Here is a 12,443-nt window from a genome sequence, read left to right on the forward strand (position 1 = left end):
GTTTTGTTCGGATATATGCCCAGGAGTGGGATTGCTGGATCATATGGCAACTCTATTTTTATTTATTTGAGGAACCTCTGTACTGTTTTCCATAGTGACTGCATCAATTTACCTTCCCACCAACAGTGTAGGAGGGTTCCCTTTTCTCCACACCCCCTCCCACATGGTGGGGGCATTTTGGACATTCAGACTGGAGTGCACAAGTGGCATTTGGCAAGTGTTAGGTAGGGATGCTAATTGTCCTGTGATGCTCAGGACAGTCTTGCATGATAAAGAATTGCATGACTCGGAGTACCAGTAGTTGAGAAACACGTTAGGGAAGAAGCAGCTGTCAATACAGGGTATAGAAGCTCTGTAATTTAAGGTAGCTGTAAGCTCCAGAGAGGATTGCGGTGAGGTTGCTAGATTCTTAAGAATGGGGTTTCAGTCTTCTTTTTCTACTTAGACATTGTACATGGTGATCGCTCAATTAAATACATGGTGAGCGAATGCCCCAGTTACTGTGTCCCTGGCTCTTTCCTAGCTCTTGTATGACGGTGTTCCTGAAGATAGCTAGAGGCTTCAAAGGAAGGTTTAGGTGACTTCATGGATGGTATTCTAACAAGTTAGAAAAGGCAGATAGGGATATCTGGGACATGTCCCTAAACTCTTCAATTTAACATCAGGGCAGCAGGTGATGCTCCCTGCTGCATGTCCCTTGATGCCTTGACCCCATCAGAAATGAGACTCTTTTCCTGAGATACAGAGCTTGGTCCTAAGTCTGGGTTAGTCTTTGGTTCATACACTCCCCCCTGCTTGTCTACCTTTAGCCATCATTCCAAACTTTACTTTTCTTCAATGTCAGGTTCAATTATGCTTCAGAAAGTATACGTTCTTCTAGACTGCCTGGTTCTTTTTGTTTGTTTGATTTTTTTTGGAGACATATTAAACAAAATATGAGATTTGTGTTTAGGATAACTTATTCTACAGGTGGAATGGAGGGTGACAATAAGAGATAAGAAGTCAGTTCTGTTATAATGCTTGTTTTGAGAATACAAATTTGTTCCAACATGATTGAAATATTAGAGCATGATTTGAGCACAATGTGAGTTGAGTGTTTGCTTGTGCACAATTTTGTCCACTACAAACACTAAGTGAATGCAGAAACTGCACGTTGCTGAATGGTGACATGGAAGAAGGCACAGAAAGTACACACACACTTACCAGCTCCCTCAGTGCAGCCTGTGCTATGAGCCACATCTCTCCTCATTGGGCTCTTCAACCTTCTGATGTGAGATAACCCTTCTCTACCACTTCACAATAACTCACATCTGCAACTCTTCCAATACCCATGTACCCTGGCAAACTTCAGGTCTTTCTCAAGGTAAAGACCCATATTTATTGTTGTATTTATGCTTTTCTTAACCATGTTAGATGTGTCAAACTGGACTATCATTTTTATTTGTTTCTTAGCTTCTGTTTTTGTGTCACTGATAAAGGTTTTGAATGTTGTGCTCCCAACTCCATTTTTGCCATGAGTCTTATAATTTTTATTGCACAAAATTGCATAGCATGATGATTTTCAGGCACACATAGGTCCTGTTAGAACATAACTGACTGTACCATTTTGCAATCCAAGTTTTGGGATACTTAGTCAAAATTTCTTGCAGGGAGAAGATGGGGTACAGCTTTTACCCCACTTATTATCTGAAGAACCCACACAGCATAATAACTAGGAAAGACCTTTATCAAGAGGGAGTAAAAAGGGGAAGCTTTGGGGAAAATAATTATGCATCTTTACATGGGGTGACTAAGAAATTACTCTTTGTTACATGTCCACTCTTGTCTTCATGGGCCTTTTCCCTTGATTCCACATGGCAGGGAAAAAAGAGATGACACTTCCTCAATTTTGTAGGCCTGCCACAAGTTCGTCTATGGAACATTCCTATACTGAGTTACTGATCACTTGTCTTAGTTTATATGCTCAAGACGTATATTTCATAAGTAACAAAATTACAGAACAATAACTGGTGCTTAGAAATTTACTCTGACAGCAAGAAGACAATAAACAATATCCTTAGTTTTGAAATAACACCTAAAACTCATCTTTTGCCTTAAATAATAATAATAAATGTGAGTTTGGGAGCAGGCTTCGTTTTATGCATCAAAAGAAATTGGTTTTCTTTACAGGATAATGGAGAATTCTGAGAGTAAGATGATGGGATTTATTCAGAGGCTGAGGGAGTCTTTCTTCCACTTCTATATTTCTGCTACTCTTGGATCCTCCTTCTTCTATCCTGAGCATCTCTCATTTGGGCAGTCTGGGCCTTGTCTTCACAGACTGGTCAAAATCCCTGTGATTAAAACAGAAATGGTACCAATCCTTTTAAGGAGTTTGCGATTTATAGATGACTCTCGGAAAACTAAAGAGCCTTCAAGGTTCAAATTTCTAATGGTAGAATTCCGGACATTGTAGTGTTTTTGAGCTTTATTTGAGTGTTAAAATTTTATTTAAATTATAGTTATTAAAGGGACTTCCCTGGTGGTGCAGTGGTTAAGAATCGCCTGCCAGTGCAGGGACACGGGTTCGATCCCTGGTCCGGGAAGATCCCACATGCCGCAGAGGAACTAAGCCCGTGCGCCACAACTACTGAGCCTGTGCTCTAGAGCCTGTGAGCCACAACCACTGAGCCCGCGTGCTGCAACTACTGAAGACCACATGCCTAGAGTCCATGCTCTGCAACAAGAGAAGCCACTGCAATGAGAAGCTCACGCACTGCACCAAAGAGTAGCCCCCGCTCACCACAGCTAGAGAAGGCCTGTACGCAAAAACAAAGACCCGACACAGCCAAAAATAAATAAATAAATTTTTAACAAATTATAGTTATTAGAGAAAGATTAATATATGTTTTTAAAAACCTGAAACACATACAAAATGGGCGAATGGTGTTCATAGATTAAAAGGACAAGTGAGGGCTTCCCTCGTGGCGCAGTGGTTGAGAGTCCGCCTGCCGACGCAGGGGACGCGGGTTCGTGCCCCGGTCCGGGAAGATCCCACATGCCGCGGAGCGGCTAGGCCCGTGAGCCGTGGCCGCTGAACCTGTGCATCTGGAGCCTGTGCTCTGCAACAGGAGAGGCCACAGCAGTGAGAGGCCCGTGTACTGCAAAAAAATAAAAGGGACAAGTGAAAACCATCAAGTCCACGCTTTTTGAACTCTGCTGAGGGCTTTTCTTGGTGGGGCTGGGTGCAAATGAGTAGAAAGGCAAATAGCCAGGTTTCAACTTAGATCTGCATGCATTTTACGTAGGATTTCTTTTAAGAAAGAGTTAAGCTGCTTAAAAGATGTTTGCAAACCAGAGACTTAGCCTCCTGTTTGCGTGGCTCCTGGCTCAGTGCTTTCTCCATTAATTGTCCTTTGGAAAAGAAGTTCTTTTTGAATTAGAGAACTGAGCTACTTAGCTTCCAGGTGACACAGAGCTGGGCTTACTCTTGATGAGTCAGAGAATGAGAAGAGGAACTAAGTTTATTGATTGCTTATGAGAGGCAACACACTGGACTGCAAATACTTTCCATTTTATTGTTTCAATAAAACGAGAAAGCACCTGTAATCATCCCCATTTTGTAGCTGAGAAAACGGAGGCCCAAAGGTTAAGTCCCACATCCCATGTCACAGGACTTGGCAATTACAAAGCTTTCATGGAGTCCAGGCCATTTGTATGATAAAATAATTTCTTCACCCTTCACACTATGTTGAGTTGGGAAAAGTTCAGGACAAGAGAGATAAAGCATGTTACAGTGTCTGCTGCCAGCAAGCTGATGTGAGGCAGAGTGTGAGACTAATCAGTACTAATGTCTATTTGGGGAGGGAGGGTCCCTATTTGAAAGTTCACTTGGCTTTTCCAGCCTCAGGTAACAGCTTATCCCGCTGCAGCATTAATGCCTCTTGTTTTCACCCCAACCCACCCCCCAAAACATGATGGCATCTCTATGTATATGTGTTATTTTCTTTCCCTGTGCAATACTGACCTGCATTATAACCAAGTCTGACTTGGCTCATGCTTTTCCAACCAAAATCCTTGAGGCTTTCCCTAGTTCTCTACTCCTGGACAACAAGTCCCAGGAGAGATGGAGAAAGCAGATATTAACCCCTAAGAAGAAGAGCTGGATTCTGCTTCATGGTCTCTGCAGTTATGACCACTGTCTTCCTGTCTCTCTTGCTTTCTACATCTGTCCACTGTGCCTATAACACCAGCTTCGGCCTCTATTGCTAAAGCTTCAGCTTCAGGGTTATAAACAAAAATCTCTTTTCATTTATAGGTAGAATATTTTGCTGTGTTTGTTGTTGCTATTTTAGTATAATTTTAACAAAATGGCCAAGAAGAAAATGGACAAGCGACTAAAATTTGCAACTGTATGTTCATACAGAGATGGCCTATCTTAGAGAGTGGTGCCTTGAACCCTTTAGTGGAAGAGGGGTGGTGGCATCACACGTGAACTGTTCCCATCTCCTTGTTCATCTTAGAGGAGGAACACTCCTATGGGTCATTTGTGGAAGCTTGGGACTTATGATGGGTTTTGTTTGGGTCTGAGATGTTCGAAGTGAAGACAGGTGGTGTAATAGGGAAGAACAAATGTGACTCCATATTATATCTGTTTCTTTTACTTTAACCTTTGTATCCTATTGCCTTTGCTTGGAGTTAAGAATGTTGCCTATAGCCTGAAATATACAGGATAGCCCAATCTCAAGGCTCTGACCTTTAAGAGTATAACACTTTCCCATTCATATAGAGCTAAAAAATTGCAAAACAGAGAATAACATTTGTCTTGTTGGAGGTTTACAGGAACGTCATGACCTGACCTATGTGGACAGCTGTAAGAACAAAGGATTCCCACACTAATAAGTTTGCCACAACTAGCTACGCCCCTCCCTCACCTTGCCTTTAAAAATGCTTTGCTGAAAACCTTTGGGGAGTTTGGAATTTTGGGGGGCACAAGCCACCTGTTCTCCTTGCTTGGCCCTGCAATAAACCTTTCTCTGCTCCAAACTCCGACATTTTGGTTTGTTTGGTCTCACTGCGCGCTGGGCACACAACTTGTGTTCGGTAACCATGAAAGTAAAGAGGAAATTACTATAGGATAATGGGTCTAAAATGTAGGGGTTAGTTTCCCTCTTTCTATCCATAGCACAAAGATTCCTTTTATTACAGAGCCCTTCCTCCTGGCCAGGGAGTGGAGGAAGCCTTTTGTATGAGATTCTTCACTGATTAACATTTCTGGTAATTAGGTCCATAAAACATGTCCATGTTCTCTACCTGGTAAGGATAACTTCCCTTTTATCTTACCACACTTTTATAGTTTCATTTTGTTAGTTGTTTGGAGATGGTATCTTTCCTTTCCCCCCATTTGGTAAGGAAATTGTTTTCCTGTGGCTTATCTAAATTGGATGTGCAGCTACCAGGCCATGGAGAGCCCACACATAGAGGTTAAGTGATACATTACATGCTGAGATGTTGAGAGTGACAGATTACATATAGGGACTGTCAACAGTGCTCACCTGGCAAGTGCTATTTATTGCAAACTGATAAGAATCTACAAGATGCAAATGGAGTCTGTCCAGAAAGAAATATCAAAACCTCCCCCCAATTTACCACTTTTGATAAAGGTGCTTATGATTTCTTCTGGATCATGGGTGGCGCTGTTTACAGCAGGTAGCTAACCTATGAGAGGACTGAAAAGAAGTAGTCATATTGAAGGAAGTGTAGCTTATGAAACTTTCAAGCAACATCAGTGTCATCACATTTCCTGCTCCCAGGGTATGGCAAGAGCATCATGAGGCCAATTAAGTATACTGATTCCCAGGCCAGACTGCACCAGAGTCCACTGTTCCTTACTAAGAGAGGGACCCTGGAGCAGTAACACCAAGGATCATTGTACAGAAAAGGACCTCAGGGCCATCAGTCCCCCACTGTGAAGGAGTTTCCTTGCCCACAAGTCATCTATTCACTCAGCTAACTTTTATGCGTACCTATTTTTTACCATGTAGACAGGAAGAGAAGAGCTCTGGAGGTCTCATTACACATGCAAGCATCAATGCATATATGTTTTAGGAACTTGGACAACTGCCAGATGTGTGGAAAAAAAAAACAACCTGGAAAATAGTAAACCTGGGATTAGATCTTTTGGGGGCCACGGGTGAAAAGATCCACAGTGCTGGCACGTCTTCCACCCCACAGATGATGATCATGGCGTGCAGGACAGTGAGGGTCTCCCCTAGTTTCTCTTTGCCTCATCTTACTGAGCTCTATGTTCTGTGGGCCTCCAGGTGAGAAGAAGGGCTTCTAGAAAGAGCCGAGATGCATGGGACATTGTCCCACTTGCCAAGATCATTGTCCCACTTGCCAAGATGAGGCTTATTCTGGAGATTAGCCAATCTTAAAGGGAAAGGGAAGGGCTTCCCTGGTGGCGCAGTGGTTAAGAATCCATCTGCCAATGAAGAGGACACGGGTTCGAGCCCTGGTCCAGGAAGATCCCACATACCACGGAGCAACTAAGCCCGTGTGCCACAACTACTGAGCCTGCACTCTAGAGCCCGCGCACCACAACTACTGAAGCCCGCGTGCCTAGAGCCTGTGCCCTGCAACGAGAGAGGCCACCACAATAAGCCCGCACACTGCAACTAAAGAAAGCTCACGTGCTGCAACAAAGACCCAACACAGCCAAAAATAATAAATAAATAAAATAAATAAATTTATTTAAAAAAAGGGGAAAGGGGAAAAGAGAGATGGAGAGGGCAGGGAGCATGTGAGCACAATTAGTGAAATTCATATTGGCAATTCTGTGGGGATCCCCAGGGACTACTTGGGCAGGAATCTCTAGGTTCCCAGGCAAAACCCTCTGGCTGTCTGGCACATCTGGTGGCAGCCTTGTCACATTGCATCAGCTTTAGGGGCCTGGAGAGTTTTCCACCAAAGACATCTGGCTGACAGAAACACAGTGGAGATGGTGGGCCCTGAGGTGGCCCCTGGCAGTCATGTGAGATGTGCCTGAAGTGTCCCCGTGCTTCATGTGACTGGACTCCAGACAGCTTCACTTTTTCTTCACTATTACAAGATGCTAAGAGTCTGTAAAACACTAGATGAGGCTCTGCAGAGAGAGACATTCAAAATTCCCCTTTCTAGCTCCAATAATGGTTCTAGCAAACACTATGGGTGTGGGCTTTTTGATGAGATTGTTGAATCTACCAACAGTAGGCCAAAACATGAGTTGCATAAGCACCAAGAATTTCTAGGACCCTGCAGTCTGCTGGTTCCCTGTCACAACCTTGGGCCTCCTTGGGGTCATCTGAGAACAACTGGGACCCACTCTCAGTCCTCCACATGCCTCCCACTGCCATTGCTGCTCTGCCTTTCCCACCCCACGTTGGACTGAACAGCTGACAAAGGCAAAAGAGGACATCCCCTTTGCTATGTCCAGGAGGTGGAGGAAGCATCCTCAGTGTTCACAGATTCCCTCCTGATCTGGAGGCTGTTACTCCTGGAGCCTCTAAGTGCAAGGAGAGAGTGAGGACACTGCTGACATTTCACTTTTGTGGGTCCTTCTGGAACTCTCTCCCACCTTCCCCCAGAAGTGAAGGGGTTCTCCCCTGTGCTGAGTAGCTGGGCTGCCTGTCCTTATCCCTCTCCACCCATGACTCTGTCCCTATGCTCAAGGTTTGCTCTTGATATGGAGAGGGAAGCTTTTGGAGTTTGGAAAGTCATTTTGTCCTTCCTTTGAGGACTACCACTTCACTCCTGATTCAAAAACCCCAATTTGAAAACTCAGCATTGGGCAAGGACACCTTTATTTTAGGCTGGATCCTTCCTCCCCTGATTAAATATGGTGGGAAATGACAAGGCAATGATGTTCACAGGGGATGGAAGACATTTCACTTTACTGTCTCAGTATATTATTACTGAAATTAAGTTTATGAAGTACCCACATTATAATTGGTTACCTCTCAGACTCCTGAGAGGATCTATAGGTTCCTCTGAATGCTGGGGCATCTGGCCCTCCCAAAAAGCTGGATGCAGTGTTTCTTAGGCTGGGGTAATGTGCAACATGTTTTGACTTGCTTCTAACAACAGAATACAGCAAAGAGCATGGGATGTCACTTCTGTGACTTAGGTTACAAAAGTTTGTGACTTCATGTTGCTAGCAAACTCCCGCTATTGCTTTTTTGCTTTGCTTATTTTGTTGAAGCAAGAGTCCGTATCAGAGAGGTCCACATGGCAAGGAAATGAGAGGTGGCCTCCAGCCACCTGCCAGCTAGGAACTGAGGTCCTTGGTACCAAGTCCAAGGTAGTATTTTTTGCTGTACAACAGGCCAATAAATCGAGGTGCTGGGACAAGGAATAGTGACTTTATTGGGAAAGCTATCAGACCAAGATGGTGGCTGACTAGTGTACAAGAGAACCATCTTACTTGAGTTGGAATTCAGGTTTCTTTTATATCAAAAAGTGGAGAAGGTGTAGCTGGTTGTTGCGGATTTCTTGGCTTTGGAATCATTTGTTCTTGCAGTTGTCCAAATAGGTTGGCCACAATGTTCCTATAAACATCCAATAAGACAATTTCTGTTCTGCAACTTTTTATCATATTATACCTTTACAGGTCAAGCCTGGGAGGCAGAGTCTTGAGAATGGGCTATTATGTATATTTCAGGTTATAGGCAACATTCTTTTACAAAGGAGCAGAGCCAGCATGACTAAGTACAGACAACAGAGCACAAAGTTTAGAGCTGAAGGAAGAGATCTAACACGGAGTCAGGTTTATTCTTCTCTGTTGCATCCTCTGTCCAATAGCCCAATGAAAAATTGAGTCTTGCCAACAACTATATGATCTTGAAAGTGGATCCTTCCCCTGTTGAGCCTTTTAAATTATTATTATTATTATTACAGTTAGGCTTTCCTGTACTCCTCTGTGTGGTATACTTAAGCTTTTCTGGGCTTCTATCATTTTCTCCAAGTAAGTGGGGACTCAAAAGGGATGCTGGCACCTCTGTCCATATTGTACTGTTTTCTAATCCCACATCAGGGGCTGGAAAATTGATCTTGATATTTCCTTCCCTGTAAATGTTTCAGGTTTATGTGGACCAAGAGCAGCATGCACAAGGATGTGGCAGAGCCTCCATGACATATTAAAGAGTGACACTACTAACATACCACTGGTAAGGAGATGCTTAATGTGTTACCCAGAAAATGTCTTGGTATCCATATTTCTATTCAAAAGGACCTTCTGCTTTCAGTTCAGAAATCTTTGAGGGAAGTTCTCATCACCTAAGATTGACAGAATGCGTACAATGCATAGAAGAAAGTAGGAAACATAACACTCATATGTAGAAAGAGAGATATCTTTAGAATATAAAATGTCGGGAACATCACAGGAACTTAATTCATATTTGTCAAATTAATGAATAATAATTAAAGGAGATATGTGAAACAAACCATCCTTAACAACATATTCAATCAAAGATCTGAAAATCAAAATTTAAACAGTTACATAAGAAGAAATAGAGAATTACCAAAAGCAATATGCCATAGACTAACATAAGATAGTAATTGTGTGGGGCTAGGATCAGAAGAATCTGTATTTTAGGAAAAGAGGAATCTTAGCCTGGTAACTATCTATCTTGGGTTACCCATGACTGTCCTGGTATATAAATATACCTGTTGTTCTGACATAATCATTTATAGCATCCTATTTTATTCTTAAAGTGTCCTGGTTTCAATGATAAATTATATAGTCATTCTACTCTTAGCAAATATTCCTAGAGACTATTTATTATGGAGCCTTTAGGGAACTATTTGTAATGAATATCAAAATCCCCACTTAGAATAGCACTGTAGAAATAAAACACAAGTCATGTAAATAATTTTAAATGTCCTATTAGCCACGTTAAAAAAAGAGATAGGGGACACTGATTTTCATAATATATTATATTTAACCCAATATACCCCAAATATTGTCATTTCAACATGTAGTCAACATATAATTATTAACGAGACATTTTACATCCATTTTTTTTCACACTAAGGCTTTGAAATTCAGCGTGCTTTTACACTTGCAGTTTATCTCGATTTGGACGAGCCACCTGTGCTCAGTAGCCACATATGGTTAATAACTACTGCATTGAACAGCACAGGTATGGAATATGTAGTTTGTTGAATATAGTTCTATTATGTTATCTGTATAATGAAATACATGTAACTCCCATTCCATTCTTGAGTCATCTGTTGTCATTATAAAATTAAGTCAAAGAATCCCTCACCGTTAGGACTCTTTCTTCATCTTTGGATCTGTTTCATTCTACTTTGATTTAATTTTCTATCAGGTTCTTTCTTCCCACAGGTAATATGACCACTAAGCATTCTAGACTTATTTTTCACCAAATTGAAAGTGACTTACTCTTTCTCAATAGTTACAGCAAGTGTCCAGGGGTTGAGTCTGATTTGACCAACCTGGGTCACATGCCCATCCCTGATGTGGTCACTGGCCCAGGGTGAAAAATTCTGACTGGTCACACACCTACCCCTGGAGCTCTGAGGACATGGGGGTTAAATTCCATCCAAACATGGTGAACTGTGAATGAGGAAGGGCTTTCCCAGTAGAATCTAGGTGCTATTACTAAAAGGGAAATGATAATCCAGGGGCAGCCTTGAGTAGTTCTGTAAGAGAAGACACCTTCCCTCAACTGCCAGAAGCTTATTAAAGGCCACCAATGAAATCTCCTCTCCATACATCTCCGGCAATCATTCTCAGTTATTCATATGGTAAGTGAAATGGTATCTAAAAGATCCAGTGTCAACCTCCATTGGGAAGATTGTGATGAATGTGTTCATTTGGCTCCCAAACCAGGGCTTCAGCCTCTCTGGGGCTAAAAGGAAAAACATCCATTTTATCCAGATTTCTTTGGGATTTCTCTTATATTCAGTGTAGACATGAATGTCCCAGAAAGGGCCAAGCCATGTATAGCTAGTTAAGGACCCATATCTTTAGGAATGCATCCTAGAAGCATGCCTAGAGCCTAAAGGGCACATTGACCCCACTAGCAACAACATTTTGATGGGCTTTAGGGGTTATGACAAGTGGACCCTGACCATGTTTTGGGGGTGCTGGAGAGCAAAAACCTGCAGTTCAGAGCAGGTGGGGGATGCCAGAGCATCATGGTAGTGCAGGGGCTAGGAAGAACCGTAAGAGGGAAAGGATGAGCCTGGGCTAAGGAAGAAATCAGCAGAGGGGTAACATGGTCCCTACATGCTGTATCTAACAAAGCCTTGGGAACTCCACTGCTAGGATGTTACCCAAAGCCTCAGGCAGTGAATGCTGCTCTGTGAGTGGTAGTCCTGAAGAGCCAGGTCCCCCCAAGCCCACTGTCAGCAAGAAATCACTACGCCATCTGCTGGGACCAGTGACTGGACAAAACTCTCCCCTTCATGGAGGTCAGTAGAGTTCCGAGCTTTGTAGGCATCCTTCTGGAGCATGCCCCACTGATGGTGTTGAGGTTTTGTGACATGTATACTCATAATTGCCACATCCATGCAAAATTCCCTGATAAGTGAGTAGAGTGGACAGAACATGTGTCTGGGAAGCAGAAAGTCCAGGACTGAATTCTGGCCCTGCTTCCTATTAGCTGTGTGACTCTGAGCAAGTCCCTAAAACATTCTGTACCTCAGTTGCTTCATCTGAGAAATGGACAGTTATAATGCCTGTCTTACATCACCATTCTTGGGTTAGTTCATTTATTCATTTGTAACACTAAATATTCATAAAAGATCTGCTTTGTGCGTAGCACTGACTTAGGTATTGTTTATAACACAAAAATAGTTCCTGCCCTAATGGAGAGGATCAAATAAGATACTTGATTTAAAATTACCCCTTAAACTTTAAAGTGTAATAAACATGTAAATGGTGATGATGATCATGTTATATTAATAATGCAACTTACTTTCTCATGCAGCTGCTTCTCTCCCAGCCCCTCCTCATAAGCATGTTGAATATACATCAGCAATTTCCTTCTCTTGGAGCAGAGATTTCATTTTCTCTGTCAGTCTAGGCAAGCAGTGCTTAGATTTATAATTGCCCCTACACAGGCTCCGGGGGCACCCCAGGGCCAGGCATACCAAAGTCGTTAAGATGTAGCCTCTTCTGCTCTCTGTCACCATGCAAATATTGGCCCACAGAGCCACACAGGCAAATGTGTCATTGATGTGTAATTAATGAAGAGGGAGTCAGGGGCCCAGCGTTGACACCCACAAATCAAGGCCTTGTCAGGCATGGGGGCGTCGATGGGACTTTTGTTCTTTTAGCAATATTTACTGTTACAAAAAGCTGCACAGTCGAGTTGGGAAGGGGGGTGCCTTTGTGGCATTGGTGATGTGCCTATTTTCAGGAGCCACAGGGACAGACATCCTCTAGATTCTCTGATGAA

General features: G+C 42.7%; 1 long non-coding RNA gene across 2 annotated transcripts in view; it reads left to right on the plus strand.

The window, feature by feature from the left end:
- Positions 1–9,182, plus strand: part of LOC125960909 (uncharacterized) — an 88,810-nt gene extending 79,628 nt beyond the window's left edge. For both annotated transcript variants that reach the window (XR_007471073.1, XR_007471072.1), the window contains exon 4: positions 9,097–9,182. This is a non-coding gene — a long non-coding RNA (uncharacterized LOC125960909). The remainder of the gene's footprint in view (positions 1–9,096) is intronic.
- Positions 9,183–12,443: the final 3,261 nt, after the last annotated feature.

This window comes from Orcinus orca, chromosome 13 (assembly GCF_937001465.1).
Source record: "Orcinus orca chromosome 13, mOrcOrc1.1, whole genome shotgun sequence".
In the NCBI taxonomy this organism is placed as follows: Eukaryota; Metazoa; Chordata; class Mammalia; order Artiodactyla; family Delphinidae; genus Orcinus; species Orcinus orca.